General features: G+C 44.2%; 1 long non-coding RNA gene across 1 annotated transcript; it reads right to left on the reverse strand.

Annotated features, from left to right (window-relative positions):
- Nucleotides 1-271: 271 nt before the first annotated feature.
- LOC129543868 (uncharacterized) lies at nt 272-16,413 on the reverse strand. The gene is made up of 3 exons (XR_008683350.2): nt 16,252-16,413; nt 1,496-1,578; nt 272-818 (listed from the first exon to the last, which is right to left on the reverse strand). It is a non-coding gene; the product is annotated as an uncharacterized LOC129543868 (long non-coding RNA).
- Nucleotides 16,414-16,976: the final 563 nt, after the last annotated feature.

Below are 16,976 nucleotides of genomic sequence, written 5' to 3' on the forward strand. Positions count from 1 at the left end.
TGTATAATTTATTATGCTCAGTTCAGTTCAGTTCAGTCGCTCAGTCGTGTCTGACTCTTTGCGACCCCATGAATCACAGCACACCAGGCCTCCCTGTCCATCACCAACTCCCGGAGTTCACTCAAACTCATGTCCATCGAGTTGGTGATGCCATCCAGCCATCTCATTCTCTGTCATCCCCGACTCCTCCCGCCCCCAATCCTTCCTAGCATCAGACTCTTTTCCAGTGAGTCAACTTGTCGCATGAGATGGCCAAAGTATTGGAGTTTCAGCTTTAGCATCAGTCCTTCCAATGAACACCCAGGGTTGATCTCCTTTAGAATGGACTGGTTGGATCTCCTTGCAGTCCAAGGGACTCGCAAGAGTCTTCTCCAGCACCACAGTTCAAAAGCATCAATTCTTCAGCGATCAGCTTTCTTCACAGTCCAACTCTCACATCCATACAGGACCACGGGAAAAACCACAGCCTTGACTAGACGGACCTTGGTTGGCAAAATAATGTCTGCTTTTTAATATGCTATCTAGGTTGGTCATAACTTTCCTTCCAAGGAGTAAGCGTCTTTTAATTTCATGGCTGCAATCAGCATCTGCAGTGATTTTGGAGCCCAGAAATATAAAGTCTGACACTGTTTCCACTGTTTCCCCATCTATTTCCCATGAAGTGATGGGACCAGATGCCATGATCTTCATTTTCTGAATGTTGAGCTTCAAGCCAAACTTTTCACTCTCCTCTTTTACTTTCATCAAGAGGCTTTTGAGTTCCTCTTCATTTTCTGCCATAAGGGTGGTGTCATCTTCATTCTGAGGTTTTTGCTCATCTGCATTTAAATAATTCATATATAAACAGAATTGTTCATTTAATATCAGTTCCTCATCCTGCAAAAGCTGGCAGAACACAGGAATACAATAAAGAATATTTAGACACTATATTCTGTTTAATTTTGTCAAGTAGAAAACTACATGTTGCCTGATAAGTTGTTTGATCCTAACAATTCAGTCTGTCCCCAGCTTACAAGTGTCATAGACTAACAGGAAAATTCTAGATCCTAGAAGTGAGACCAGTAGGCAGTGAAAGTGCATTAATATCAATGGATCATGACTATAAGCAGGACTAACAGAGCTGGGTCTAGTGTCATTACAGTCATTAGCATATAACACACATGTAACCGCAAAGAAAGCTGTGAAAACACTAGGCCACACATCTGGTGTGATGTTTATATTTCTCAAGAGAATTCGTGTCACAGCATCGCAGCCCCTCAGGCTAACGTGAAATTGAATGCTTCTTTAATTCAACGTCTGGGAACTTCAAGAACTTGATCTTCAAGATGGCACAATCGAGGCAAGAGAAGTTAGCCTGGTGACCACCTCCTCAGAAAAGTGCCCTGCCCACACGGACCTACCTGACATATCCAGAAGTCACAGGCAGGAGGGTGGTAAGACCTTGCCCTAAATACAGCACCAGGGAGCCTCTCTCCCTGTTACACGCGTTACTTACATGATTCACTTTCCCGATGAGGCGGCCTTCCGAGCTGAGTCATCGGCAGAATCAGGTCAGCCAGGTTCTGAGACAGTTCCTTCCTGTGGGGCACAGAGAACTCATCACCTCCCTTTTTTGTGACTTCTTAATTTAAATTTTAAAATAAAGATTATCTACAGGATCCTCCATTCACCTCAGAATGGCAGAATCCAACCCCCAGGGCCGTGAAGATGGTGACTTTCTCCAGATTTAAGGAAGACAGTGGGCGTGACTGACCCTCCCCCCTTCCCCCCCACCCACCGCCCATTATGACTCAGTAAAGTGCTAATAAGGAGGGTCATAATTCAAGTCCTCAGCCATTTCCAAGGACCAAAGCGAACAGGAAAATGGTTGCCAAAAGGAAGAATTGCCAAAGGGTATCAAAATTATGCTTCAATAAATAGACAAGTAATTAATCAAGAACTTTTACCCAAGAAATTATGGTTACTTGTCAACCTAACATGGTATTATTTACCCAGGTTTGCAGTTGAGAGCAGAGAAGGCAATAGCAACCCACTCCAGTACTCTTGCCTGGAAAATCCCATGGACAGAGGAGCCTGGTTGGCTGCAGTCCATGGGGTCGCTAAGAGTCGGACACGACTGAGCGACTTCACTTTCACTTTTCACTTTCATGTATTGGAGAAGGAAATGACAACCCACTCCAGCGTTCTTGCCTAGAGAATTCCAGGGACGGGGGAGCCTGTTGGGCTACCGTCTACAAGAGTCGCACAGAGTCGAACACGACTGCAGCGACTTAGCAGCAGCAGTTAAGAGAAAATAGAGACTTTGGCTTACTTCCTCCCCTAAATTCTATTCCTTACTTTGATAAAAAATGGCCACACAAAATATCCCAATTATAACACTAACAACTTATTCCAGTAATCACACTCCTGGGCATATGTCTGGAAAAGGTGAAAACTCTAATTTGAAAAGATGCATGCCCCCCAACGTTCATTGCAGCACAATTCACAAGAGTCAAAACATGGAAGCGGCATAAGTGTCCTTCAACAGATGAACAGATAAACTGTGGTACACATATACGATGGAACATTTCTCAACCAGAGAAAAGAATGAAATAATGCCATTTGCAGCAATATCAAAGTAAGTGAAGTAAGTCAAAGACAATTATCATATATCACCTATATGCGGAACCTAAAATAGAATACAAACGAACTTATGTGCAAAACAGAAACACACTCACAGACATTGAAAACAAACTTATGGTTACCAAAGGGCAAAGGAGAGGAGGATAAATGAGTTTGGGATTAACAGATACATGCTATTATATATAAAATAGATTAGACAAAAGGGCTTACTGTGCAGCACAGGTAACTGTATCAATATTTCATAACAACTTAGAAAAGAATCTGAAAAATTATATATAAGACTGAATCACTTTGCTGTACATCTGAAATTAACACAATACTGTAAATCAACTACATTTCAACTTTTAAAAAATAATAATAAAGGAAAAAACTAACAACTTCATCCATCCATCAAAACTCTAGCATGGACATTAAGAAAAGCCAGGTGTTCTGTGGGCTCAATCATGCTTTTAAATTAAAGGCTCCTTATGTCATGTAGTCATGGCTGATCGGCTTAAAAATATAGCCACATGAAGAATTTTTTAAAGACTCTCAAGGTAACAAATGCCTTTAGGGTTCCTGTAGACATCGCCTTCCTCTTGTCCTGGAAGTAGAAAATGCTCAAAGCTGAGGAGACTTCTCAGGAAGGCCACAAACACTGGGGGCCAGACACCTTCCAGGACTTAGTAAGAGACGGCCACCTTGCTCTCTTACCTATAGCCCACATATGCCCTCTGGCTCTTTTCCCTGCCACACACACCTCAGAAAGCTTCGTGCCCAAGACCACGGGCTCCAAACACAGACTGTCTAGTTCTGAAGCCCAGCTTTTCCATTTGCTCGCTGTGTGACCTTCACAAGCTCAAAACCTCTTGGTGACTCAGTTTCCTCATCTAAAACGTATCTTATTGCACCAGTATGAAGATTAAGTAAGTGAATATTTGAAGGATGCTCTGTACTCAGGGATAATGACTAGGGGCTGGAGGGGAGGGTTGAGAAGATGCAATTGCCCAAGCTGGAAGGCCACCCCTTGGCGTGCAAGGAGGGGGAAGAAAAATAGGGTGGTTTCTTCTCCTCGTGAATGAAACCAATCAAAGGAGGCTTTAAGAGAATCCCTGGTAGAAACTGGGGGTCTCAGGAAGGGGAGCTGGTCCTCTCCCAGTGGGTTGCCAGCTGAGCTAGCCTGCTTCCCTAGACAGGAAAGAGTGGCGTGGACAGCGACCGGAGACGGGGAGAGGCGGGTGGCCCTCGGATGGCTTGGTCAGGGGTGCGGGGCTCCCCCGGGGCCAAGTGCACACCGTGGGAGACAGCTGGAGCTAAGAATTCTTGCTGCTTCTCCACCCAAGACAGCTGTCCACTGGGCAAGGGGGCTGTGAGCTGAGTCTCTGGGGTGCCACCCAAAGGGCGTTAGGACAGCAAGAGGTGGCACCGGATCGCTGGTGGGAATTGGGCTGCAGCGAGGCCCTGGGACCTCTGAGGTGTTTCCAGGGGCCCCTGAAGAGAGAGCGATGTTGCTGCTTTTTTTCCTTAATTTTTTCTTATTATTTTTTGAAACTGTTTTCTTTTTTATTTTATTACCTTTTTATTGGAGAGAGAGCTAGTCTTTGTGTAACTGGAAAAGATGGTGGGAGGGGTGATCACGAGCAGCAGTGACCCCCTGCCTTTCCTCCGTGAAGCCGCAGCACATCAGAGGACTCAGAGACCCGAAAGGAGGAGGGAGGAGGTGAGGGAGGCAGGAAGGTGGTCACACGAGACACACACATCCCATCCCAGACCCCAGGACAACAGCCTGGCCAGAGGGTGATGGAAGGGGGAAACTTAGATGGGAATCGAGGGCTGAAAATGTACTGAACTGAGGCAAATACACACTGAAAACATCCGCACAGTTGGTACAAGCGTCTGGAGAGTCATCGCAAGGCAGCCCGTGCGGTCTGAGAGATGCTGGACCCCACGCTGAGGAAGGGGCCCTGCTTCCTGTTCGAGTCGCAGCGAGTTCTGACTGACGAACAAACTGGTTAGAAGAGCATCACGGTGACCACAGGGGCTCAGTTCAGTTCAGTTCAGTTGCTCAGTCGTGTCAGACTCTTTGGGACCCCATGAATCACAGCACACCAGGCCTCCCTGTCCATCACCAACTCCCGGAGTTCACTCAAACTCATGTCCATCAAGTCGGTGATGCCAGCCAGCCATCTCATTCTCTGTCGTCCCCTTCTCCTCCCGCCCCCAATCCCTCCCAGCATCAGACTCTTTTTCCAGTGAGTCAACTCGTTGCATGAGGTGGCCAAAGTATTGCAGTTTCAGCTTTAGCATCAGTCCTTCCAATGAACACCCAGGATTGACCTCCTTTAGGATGGACTGGTTGGATCTCCTTGCAGTCCAAGGGACTCTCAAGAGTCTTCTCCAGCACCACAGTTCAAAAGCATCAATTCTTCGGCGATCAGCTTTCTTCACAGTCCAACTCTCACATCCATACATGACCACGGGAAAAACCACAGCCTTGACTAGACGGACCTTGGTTGGCAAAGTAATGTCTTTGCTTTTTAATATACTATCTAGGTTGGTCATAAATTTCCTTCCAAGGGGTAAGCGTCTTTTAGTTTCATGGCTGCAATCAGCATCTGCAGTGATTTTGGAGCCCAGAAAAATAAAGTCTGACACTGTTTCCACTGTTTCCCCATCTATTTCCCATGAAGTGATGGGACCAGATGCCATGATCTTCGTTTTCTGAATGTTGAGCTTCAAGCCAACTTTTTCACTCTCCTCTTTCACTTTCATCAAGAGGCTTTTGAGTTCCTCTTCACTTTCTGCCATAAGGGTAGTGTCATCTGCATATCTGAGGTTATTGATATTTCTCCCAGCAATCTTGATTCCAGCTTGTGCTTCTTCCAGCCCAGCGTTCCTCATGATGTACTCTGCATATAAGTTAAATAAGCAGGGTGACAATATACAACCTTGACATACTCCTTTTCCTATTTGGAACCAGTCTGTTGTTCCATGACCAGTTCTAACTGGTGCTTCCTGACCTGCATACAGGTTTCTCAAGAGGCAGTCAGGTGGTCTGGGATTCCCATGTCTTTCAGAATATTCCACAGTTTATTGTGATCCACACAGTCAAAGGCTTTGGCATAGTCAATGAAGCAGAAATAGATGTTTTTCTGGAACTCTCTTGCTTTCTCCATGATCCAGCAGATGTTGGCAATTTGATCTCTGGTGCCTCTGCCTTTTCTAAAACCTGCTTGAACATCTGGAAGTTCATGGTTCACACATTGCTGAAGCCTGGCTTGGAGAATTTTGAGCATCACTTTACTAGCGTGTGAGATGAGTGCAATTGTGCGGTAGTTTGAGCATTCTTTGGCATTGCCTTTCTTTGGGATTGGAATGAAGACTGACCTTTTCCAGTCCTGTGGCCACTGCTGAGTTTTCCAAATTTGCTGGCATATTGAGTGCAGCACTTTCACAGCATCATCTTTCAGGATTTGAAATAGCTCAATTGGAATTCCATCACCTCCACTAGATTTGTTCGTAGTGATGCTCTCTAAGGCCCACTTGACTTCACATTCCAAGATGTCTGGCTCCAGGTGAGTGATCACGCCATCGTGATTATCTTGGTCGTGAAGATCTTTTTTGTGCAGTTCTTCTGTATATTCTTGCCACCTCTTCTTAATATCTTCTGCTTCTGTTAGGTCCATACCATTTCTGTCCTTTATCAAGCTCGTCTTTGCATGAAATGTTCCCTTGATATCTTTAATTTTCTTGAAAAGATCTCTTGTTTTTCCTATTCTGTTGCTTTCCTCTATTTCTTTGCATTGATCGCTGAGGAAGGCTTTCTTATCTCTCCTTGCTATTCTTTGGAACTCTGCATTCAGATGCTTATTATCTTTCCTTTTCACCTTTGCTTTTCGCTTCTCTTCTTTTCACAGCTATTTGTAAGGCCTCCTCAGACAGCCATTTTGCTTTTTTGCATTTCTTTTCCATGGGGATGGTCTTGGTCCCTGTCTCCTGTACAATGTCACGAACCTCCGTCCAGAGTTCATCAGGCAGTCTATCTATCAGATCTAGACCCTTAAATCTATTTCTCACTTCCACTGTATAATCATAAGGGATTTGATTTAGGTCATATCTGAAAGGTCTAGTGGTTTTCCCTACTTTCTTCAATTTAAGTCTGAATTTGGCAATAAGGAGTTCATGATCTGAGCCACAGTCAGCTCACAGGGGCTGCTGCTGCTGCTAAGTCACTTCAGTCGTGTCCGACTCTGTGTGACCCCATAGACGGAAGCCCACCAGGCTCCCCCATCCCTGGGATTCTCCAGGCAAGAACACTGGAGTGGGTTGCCATTTCCTTCTCCAATGTGTGAAAGTGAAAAGTGAAAGTGAAGTCGCTCAGTCATGTCCGACCCTTAGCAACCCCACGGACTGCAGCCTACCAGGCTCCTCCATCCATAGGATTTTCTAGGCAAGAGTACTGGAGTGGTTTGCCATTGCCTTCTCCGTCACAGGGGCTACTAACTCCTAAATCCAGCCTTCTTGTCAATTTCCTGTGGTGTAGTTGCTAAGACATGTCCAACTCTTTGGCAACCCCACGGACTGTAGCCTGCCAGCCTCCTCTACGATTTCCCAAGCAAGAATACTGGAGTAGGTTGCCATTTCCTTCTTCAGGGGGTCTTCCCAACCCAGGGATGGAACCCACATCTCCTACATTGGCAGGCAGTTTCTTTACCATGGAGCCACCTGGGAAGCCCCTTCTTAACAATATGTCAACTTTTAAAAATGCACAATGTAAGAGTTGCGAGTTAAGTTTTATTTGGGGCAAAATTAGGACCAGGAGATAGCACCTCAGATAGCTCTGAAACTGTTTCTAGAGGCAGGGGAAAAGTCGGTGTAGATGTGATTCCAGGAAAGGGGAGTACACGCAATCAAGCACGTATTTTTTAACAGAAGGCTTCTGCTAGTCACAAGGCACAGTCTTCACCGTGAAGGATTTTAGTGCTTTTCCAGATTTGAGGAGATGCAAGAATTAGGCTCATTAAATCAGTTCCTGAAAATATCTACCTACCTGAAGGCCTGCCCTGCCAGTTTCCACCCCCACCGCCAGCACACAGAGCCTCTTCTCTGCTCTCCACCCTGCACTCCTTGCAGGAGTGTTGAATATCAGCAGCAGCACATGACTTAATTCTTGTGCACGCTGATGGCAAGTGCCCATGGCAATGTCTTACAAAGCAAAAAATTAATCTCACACAAATGTAATTACCTGGAATTATCCTTCTTTCAATAATACTTGTGGGGTGTTGTCTACTTTGTAATCCTTATTCTCTGAAATCCGATCCCACCTCCCACTCATGGGAGTGGATATCACTCTGCAATCAGACCCTGGATCCACAGCTGACTGGACCAGCAGGGATCACCTGACCAGCGGAGTCACCTGATCACTGAGGATCACTTGTTCTCCGAAATCCAGAAGTACAGCATACTTTACAAAACAACAAAAACCTTCTACAGAGACAATGCTCTGAAACCTGGGCATAAATGAAATCATATTTCTCTACTAAAGTCAGGAATTATTCCCCTTGTTTGGAATTTTTGGTGGGTTTTTTTTTTTAAACTTAATTCTTCATGTCTGTTTGGCATAGGACAGCAACAATATTTATATCATTTATATCCTTTTTTGGTTTGCTTTGCTTGTTGTCACTTTTTAAATTTTTTAACCTCTTTGATTTTTAAACAATAAAATATATAACAGAAAAAAATTCCATAGTACTTGCTTTGCTGTTTTACCTCATTCATTTTTCTGTTATATTAGATGAAATTTGGTTTAAATGGAAAATGATAAATATCTCCAGGCAACCACGTCTTGACCTTTTCTCATTTTAGTCTTTAATTTCATTACTTTAAAAGGGTTGACATGAAAAAAATAAAAAATCTTGATAAAAATCATGAAATATATCCATGTTCTCCGAAGTGGGGTACACACACCCGGGGAGGTGCACATAACCCCAAAATGATCCACCGGAGTGTAGGAAAACATCTAGGGCTTCAATGAAATTTTCATCATAGTCTTCTATACTTCAATTTTTCTATATGTATGTCTTATGATGGACGTCGTGTATTAGTGCAGTATTAGGTATAGATGTATCTAATTAAATAGACACGTATGTATCAGGTTTGCATGCTCAAAAAAGCATACTCTTGAAAAACTTAAGCCGCTGAGACAGCCAAGAAATCGCCACTTTTCCTAACCTACCTGCTTTTCCGTCCTAGAGCACAGTGCCATCTAGTGGTGTCTGAGATAATACAGCCATTCGAGTTGGGTAATTTTTCTAAACGAGTATTGTCGTTCAGATAGCAAGATCTGCGAATACTAACGTTCTAACTAAGCAACACGTAATTTTAACATATTTTAGTAAACTACGACAACCTTTCCTACAGCTTCCTGCTGGTGCCGCGAGGTTGTTTCCTCTGTCCCCCTAAAGGCAGAGCTTTCCTTGAAGCTACCAGGCGTTCTTTCCTGCCTCATTCATGCTTCTCTGTCTTCCAGGTCTGCCCTCCTTCCTCCTTTAAATCTGTTTCTGGTCACACCAGGGAAAGGCCTGCGCCTTCCTCTGCGCTTCATCCCTCCTTCCCTAAAGCACTTGTCTGTCTGATTATTTGCTTGTGTATCTGTCTACCTAGTCTATTAACTTCTAAAGCAGCAGATCCAGCATAAAGATAATAGAAAACACACACATGTTACATTTTTAACTGTAAATATTCTAGTAGCCACATTTTAAACAGCAAAAAGAAACATAAATTGGATCTTAATATATCTAATGAATCCAAAATAATATCATTTCAATATGTAATCAATATAAAATTACTAAAGAGATAGTTCCTATTTTTTTTCATAAGTCTTCAAAATCCAGGGTCTGTTCTATATTTATAGCACATCTCAATTTGAACTAGCCACATTTCAAGGACATGTACTTAGGGGACTGTATTGAAGAGTGATTTCTAAAGGCAGAGTCTGGTATCTCCTTACAATTTAGTAAGTGTTCAGTGAATGCTTCCAAGATAAATAATAAAGCTGATAATGCTGCTAGAGGGTCTCTGGGAAAATTTGTCCTTTGTATATCACAGATTGGGTCTCTGTAAATAGACACCATAAAGAATGTACAAACAAGCCTCTCTTACAGGAGAAAAAGAGTCTGGCAAATCATATCAATGCTAATTTTGTTCTAAAAACTCCCTTTAGAGGTAAGCTTTATGCATGTGGATTTCAATGTATTGAATAATTGTAAAATTAGCAATTGTCAGACTCCTAATTATGCACCTAGATTTCATCTTATAATATGAATATACTTTAATTACTGTTTACATATCTTGTTGCGATGCCAGCACAGCACAGTTTTAAAAGCAAAAACTTCTCTGTTTTGTGCGTTGCTGTACACTCAGGGTCTATGTATGGCTGGCATACAGTAGGCATTCTAAGAAGATGTTTGTTGATTTGGGAAATTTGAGAGCTTGGACCAGTGTATGTTCTGTTTTTCTCTGGATTTGTGAGTTTCATCTGTTTTTTTTTATCTCAAAAACAGAGCTCATCACTATGTGCTCAGTGTTGGCGGCAGAGAGGATTACAAATTATGACTCCGTCCTTCACTGCAGTGCACAGCAAAATGAAAAACTGTAATCCGTCTCGGGACTCACCTCCGCAGATGGCTCCCACAGCCTTCTTATGGGGAAGACTGGACCTTACTAGTGCCTATTGCATTTTTATCTACCTCTGTCTCTGGTACACTCTTTTTTGTTGTTGTTACAAATGCAATATGTTTCTAAAAAATACTGTGACAGCCTAAATTCAAAATAATGCAAACACAGAACTTCCCTAGCAGTCCAGTGGTTAAGGCTCCACACTCCCAATGCATGGGGCACAGGTTCAATTCCTGGTTGGGGAACTAATTGCAGTGCATTGGGGCCAAAACAAAGCAAAACAATACCAAAAAAAATCCTGATAATGGATGGCCATTTTTTTCTGCATATTTATGTTAATCGCTTGGGCTAGCAATTTTTTTAAATTTTAGATTGGAGTATATGTTAGCTCCATGCGTACAGCAAAGTGATTCAGTTTTGCATATACACATGTCTATTCTTTTTCAGATTCTTTTGTGACAGCCCAGGGAAGCATGTAAGTCCTTCTCAGATGCTCAAAGAAGTTAAATAATCCCCTCAAGGGTCAACATATTAATAAACCGAACCAATAGGAGAAGTTAAATATTCTGACTGTTAGGCCATGTCTCCACTATTATGGTTCCAACTCTGAAGTTTGACAGTGCATCTTCCAAGTGGTCTAATCTGTAGTTTATTATTGTCTTGTATTTAAGCTTCTGGTTTTTCTTTTTCTTTAATCTGTATCTTATAGGGTTAGTCCACAGAAACAGAAGAACTTAACCTCCTCCAGAACTCTGGGTGTGAAAGCAGTGATGCCAACACAGAATGAATTAGCTTGGTGATCTGCAATAACCATCTAGACACAGTGTTCAGGGCCATCATGTCCTGATGTGCAGGCTGGGCACTGCACAAACTTGCAAAGTGTGGAAACCACATCCAGCAGCCTTGGGAGTGGTTACCTCCAGGTCCACAGGGGAAACAACCCCAGAAATCAAATCAGGTCCGGTAGAGTGTAAACAAAGGCAGGGATGTCTGAGGGAAAATGTGGGGCTCACAGAGGGCCCCAGTCTGGCCTTCACAGCCAGCAGGCAAATGCCTCCAGGGCGGGAACCAGGCCCAGGCTTGTTCAGACCCAACTCTGTGCCCAGCAGACCTAGTTCATAACTCCAAATAAATAATACTTTATTTATTTAAAAGTGTGCATGTTTCTGGGAATCCCCTGCTGGGTAAGACTCGGTGCTTTCACTGCCAGGGCCAGGGTTCAACCCCTGGTCAGGGAGGTAAGATCCCACAAGCTGCATGGTACAGCCAAAACAAAAGAAAAAAACCATAGATGTGTCTCTAAGGGCTTCGCAAAAGGTGAATATTATGTGAGTTAAGAATCACAAAATAAGTACAGGTGATTCTTTTCACTTATAAAGTCCTTAAAAAATACCAGAAAATACTATTCAACATTCAGTTGGCATATAACTTGAGGTCCATATCCACTCCTTAGAAGTGAATGGCTCTTAAGAAAGACAGCTTTCCTCATTTTACCTAAACTGATAAATCATATGAGCAATCTGGAAAAGCTTCTGAAGACATTTCATTCTAGGAAGAGAAAACAGTCAAAAGACACAACTCGTGACGGAGCTGTAAGTAAGCCTGTGGCACCATTCAGTGGTTTGAGACACGTCTTCTCCATCATCCGTCTGGCTGTTTGCCTCCTCCTGGTACGCAGGGCATTCTGGCGGAATTTTTCTCAAGCAGCCTGTCAGTCAGGGCCCTGCTGAGAACACAGAAAAATGTATCCAACCTTTCTCTCAAACTCACCCTCAGCTTCAAAAGAGAAGAGAGTGGGAAAAAAAAAAAAACAGTGGAAAAGAGTCACTGCATTTTCAATGCTGGCCATTCAGCTGCAACTTCTAGAGCCAAGGCTGGTTCATTCTTGTTTGCAGACATGCAGGCCTTGGCCAAGTTCACTCTCCAGCCCCTGCAAAGCACAGGGAGAGCATGCAGGTTCGTCAAGCCTCATTACTCTTCAGACCTCAGCAAGGGGTCGTTTGTGAAACGATCAGACTCCACTGAAGCCAAGCACTGAGGCCAGGACACTGGCTTAGTCCCAGATATTTTACCTTTCCTTTGGTCATGACTTGTCAAATGTGACTTTGAGACTATCCTTTCAATTCATGAAAAGGAACTATATAATCTCAGGAAGGGAAAAAGTCCCCCTAAACCATTTAACTCAAACAGTCAACGTTTATGGACACACAGCTTTCTGCTGGGACTTCTGGAGCATGCGTGAGTTAAGGTTCCTGCCTTCAAGGGCGGGTGCAGAAGACAACATGCATTCAAATGTGCACACGCAAATAGTGTGTAAGGGTGCTGGAAGGCAGCACACTGAGAGGGGGTGACAAGCAGATAAGAGGGCAGATGCTGAGCCACCGTTTGGATTTAAATCCTGGTTCTTCCGTCCTGTGACCTTGGGTAAGTGACTTCACCTGTTCATGTCCGCTTTCTCACTCGTTAAACAGAGCTGATAACCGGACTTACTCCACTGACTGTGTGATGAGTAAGTACAGTAAGAACAACTCAGAGCAGTGCTGAGCGCACTGCAGGAACTCAGTTCCATGGAGAGAAGCTGCAATTTTATAATTAGGAACAAAATACTCAGGATAGGAAGGGCTTCCAAAGTTCAAACTAGGGGGAAATCGCTGTGGCCTGGTGGACCAGAAAAGGTTTTCTGGAGAAAATATTAGCATCTGAACTAAGACTGGAGAGGAAATGTGGAGATTCAGGGGACTGGATCCAGGACAACCTAGTCAGAGAGGTGTTTTTCACTGGAAAATAGGGGAGGACGAGGTTGTAGGATGGATCACTCATTGTGGGGGAGCCAGGCACCAGGCCGAGAATGGTGGATTTCACCCTTAGGACAACAGGAAGCCCCCAGAGTTTCCTGAAAAAGAGAATGATGGACAAGAGTAGTTGTCTTTACGAAGGTTAATTCTGCAGGGCTTGGAAGCGAGCCTTGAAGGGGAATCCGCTCGTGGGACGACTGAAGTGATTTAGGTACAAAAGAATGAGAAATAAAAAGGGTTAAGAGCCAGCACAGGGACTTCCCTGGTGGTCCGGTGGTTAAGACTCTGCGCTTCCACTGCTGGGGGCTCTGCATGCTGCACAGTGTGGCCGAAAAAAAAAAAAAAAAAAGAGTCAGCACAGATGCTTTCTTACAAAAACTACCAACTGGCCACGGTTCCGAACAGAGAGGAGAGAAGCTGGTTGACCAAAAGAATGATGATGCTATTGACACAAACAGGCAAATCCAAAGAGCTGGCTTTTGTTTTGTTTTTTTTTTTCAAGCCAGGAGGAGGGAATCAGAATTCCCTTCTGGACATAAAGACTTCGAAGTAACAGAGCAAAAAGAAATCCCATAAAGGCAAATGGAGATGTGAAATTATTATAGCAAGGAAAGCTAAGATCAAACAATTGGTAGATGAGCCTCAGATGATGGGAGCCAGAAGAATGGATGGATTCACAGAGCGGGATTAAAGGAGACTAAGAATTAATGGATAAACGAAAGACACACTTGGAAGAAAGAGCATGGCTTCTTCAAGGAAGGAGTTTTGATTTTTTTTTCTCCCACAATGACCATGATGGAAAAGTACTTAAAATGGTAAAAGACGATAGTTGATGCTGAAGCTTTGGTTTAAATCAGTAAATAAGTGTGCAAAGAATAAGACCCTGAGCTGGAAGTTGGGGGAGCAGAGGGTTCAGGGAAGTGGGGGTGCCTGCCAACCACAAGGGTCTCAGCTGTAAAACTCCATGGATTCTGTTCCCCTCTAGGTGTGGGCTGGGAGTAACTTCAGTTGTTCTTTGCATTATTTTTATTTTCCAGGATTCTTTAATTAGAAGGCTTAACTTTTTTAACGGAGAAGGCAATGGCAAGCCACTCCAGTACTCTTGCCTAGAAAATCCCATGGACAGAGGAGCCTGGTAGGTTGCGGTCCGTGGGGTCGCTGATGGTCGGACATGACTGAGCGACTTCACTTTCACTTTTCACTTTCACACATTGGAGAAGGAAATGGCAACCCACTCCAGTGTTCTTGCCTGGAGAATCCCAGGGACGGGGGAGCCTGGTGGGCTGCTGTCTATGGGGTCACACAGAGTTGGACAGGACTGAAGTGATTTAGCAGCAGCAGCAGCAGCAACTTTTTTAAAGTATGAGGAAAACTATTATAGAAGCGTATAAGACATCTGTCTAAAGGAGTAGGCTTCATTTTAACAATTTTCAAGGAAAATGTAGATACTATATGTGCTCAGTCATGTCCAACTCTTTGCAACCCCATGGACTGTAACCCAGCAGTTTCCTCTGTCCATAGAATTTTCCAGGCAAGAATACTGCAGTGGGTTCCCATTTCCTTTTCCAGGGTATCTTCCCAACCCAGGGATCAAACCCACATTTCCTGCACTGGTAAGGGGACTCACTACCAGCTGAGCCACCGGCGAAGCCCCATTTATAAACATAGGTATATTCTATTTTAGAGGAATTTGCATACCATTTTTATGGAGGAAAATCAAATGCATGCCAATTATTTTTTTATTTCTATTTTTAATATATAAGATGCCTACAGCAACAAATTAGTTAAAATTTTTGTTTTTAACTAATCCAGGCCCCTGCCATAGATTCTAAAAATACTCAAACACCTCATTTATCTAGTCAGTCAGTCAGTGGATACTGAACGCACTGGGGAACACAGCGGTAAGCAAAAATAAAAAGTAAGTACCGTCTCTGTGGAGGAAAGGGAACTGCCCTACACTGTTCCTAGGAATGTAAATTGGTGGGGCCACAATGAAAAACAGTATAGAGATTCCTCAAAAAACTAAAAATAGAGTTGCCATATGATCCTAAAATCCCACTCCTGGGCATACATCCAGACAAAACTATAATTCAAAATGATACACGCACCTCCATGTTCGAAGCAGCAGCATTCACAACAGCCAAGTCACGGAAGCAGCCTTAACGTCCACAAGCAGAGGAATGGATAAAGATGTGGCATGTATCTACAATGGACTATTACTCAGCCATAAAAAATAATGCAACAATGCCACTTGCAGATCCACGGGTGGACCTAGAGATTATCATGCTCAGTGAAGTCAGTCCAAGACCATGTGACGTCACCACACAAATGACTGCAGCTTTGAAAAGAAACAAATTTACGGAGCGAACAGGTGTGTAGTTGCCAGGACGGGGGCAGGGGTGGCTTGGGAGGTTGGGATTAGCAGATACAAACTAGTATGTATGGATGGATAACAACAAAGTCCTACCATACAGCACAGGGAACTGTATTCAATACCCTGTGACTAAACTATAATGGAGAAGTGTATGAAAAAACACATATGTAACTGCGACACTTTGCTGTGGGCCTGAAACTAACAACATTGTATTAACACGTCAACTAAAGGAGATCAATCCTGGGTGTTCATTGGAAGGACTGATGCTAACGCTGAAACTGCAATACTTTGGCCACCTCATGCGACGAGTTGACTCACTGGAAAAGACTCTGATGCTGGGAAAGGTTGAGGGCGGGAGGAGAAGGGGACGACGGAGAATGAGATGGCTGGATGGCATCACCGACTCTGTGGACATGAGTCTGAGTGAACTCCGGGAGTTGGTGATGGACAGGGAGGCCTGGCGTGCTGCGATTTATGGGGTCGCGGAGAGTCGGACACGACCGAGCGACTGAACTGAACTGATACTTCAATCAAATAATCTTTAGAGTGCCCTCCCTGCCCAGGGTGGGATGGACGTCCCCCTTGGCCATCTGCCACCTGCCCCCCTGCACCGCGCAGGCCGGGGTGCGTGTGACCCGTCTACGGAGCGAGGGCATCGCAGCACAGAAGGTAGTGCTCCCCACGCCGCATCCCCTCGTCTCCCCGCCGCCTGGAACTTCCGTCCAGCTCTCTCCCCCTCCGGGCCTCGCCTCTGCCCTGAGGCTGGGCTCCTCTTCCCTCTGCGAACACCTACCCTCCACTCACCCTTCGCAGGGACAGTGACCTGTTTTCTCCACCTACCGGTGGAAAATTTTCAAGTCCTCTTTCTTCACAGCGTCGGCCGGTTAGCTCTCCGGCGGCGTCCTGGACTTGTCTTGACTTGTAACTCTCCACCTGTGGTTCTCGGTTGGAGCCTGTGTGTTGGCATCACCTGGAGGGCTTGTTCAAACAGAGGGTGCCGGCCTCACCCACGGCGCTGCAGCTTCAGTAGGTCGGGGTGGGGCCTGGGAATTTGCATTTGTTAATTCCCAGAAGCCGCTGCTGTTGCGAGTGAATAGTCTGTCCCACTCTGAAAACCACTGTCTAAAAGGTTTTTGAACAAGTTTTCCTAACAACAGACTCGACTCAACTGCTGGCCTCAGCATCAGCCCCACAGAGACCTGAACTTTTAAATAAGTTGTTCCCTCTCTTCGGCTTAGGCAGGGCCATCTCCCTTAGTAACATTTTCTGTGTCATCTTTAAGACATTTGTACTGCCTTTTGTTCTGAGTGTTCCTGTAAGGATTCCAACTCCATCTTTTTTTTCTGTTCAGGAGCTGGTATTTTATTTGGGTGATAGCATTTGCTGAATGTATTAAAAGTGGTTGACTTTTTTTAAAAAATCATTTCATTTTGTATTGGGGTATAGCCAATTAACAATGTTGTGGTAGTTTCACGTGAACCAGTGAAGGGACTCGGCCATACATATACATGTATACATTCTCCCCAAAC

This window comes from Moschus berezovskii, chromosome 23 (genome assembly GCF_049115385.1).
Source record: "Moschus berezovskii isolate FMDL1 chromosome 23, NW_MosBer_1.0, whole genome shotgun sequence".
Classification (NCBI taxonomy): domain Eukaryota; kingdom Metazoa; phylum Chordata; class Mammalia; order Artiodactyla; family Moschidae; genus Moschus; species Moschus berezovskii.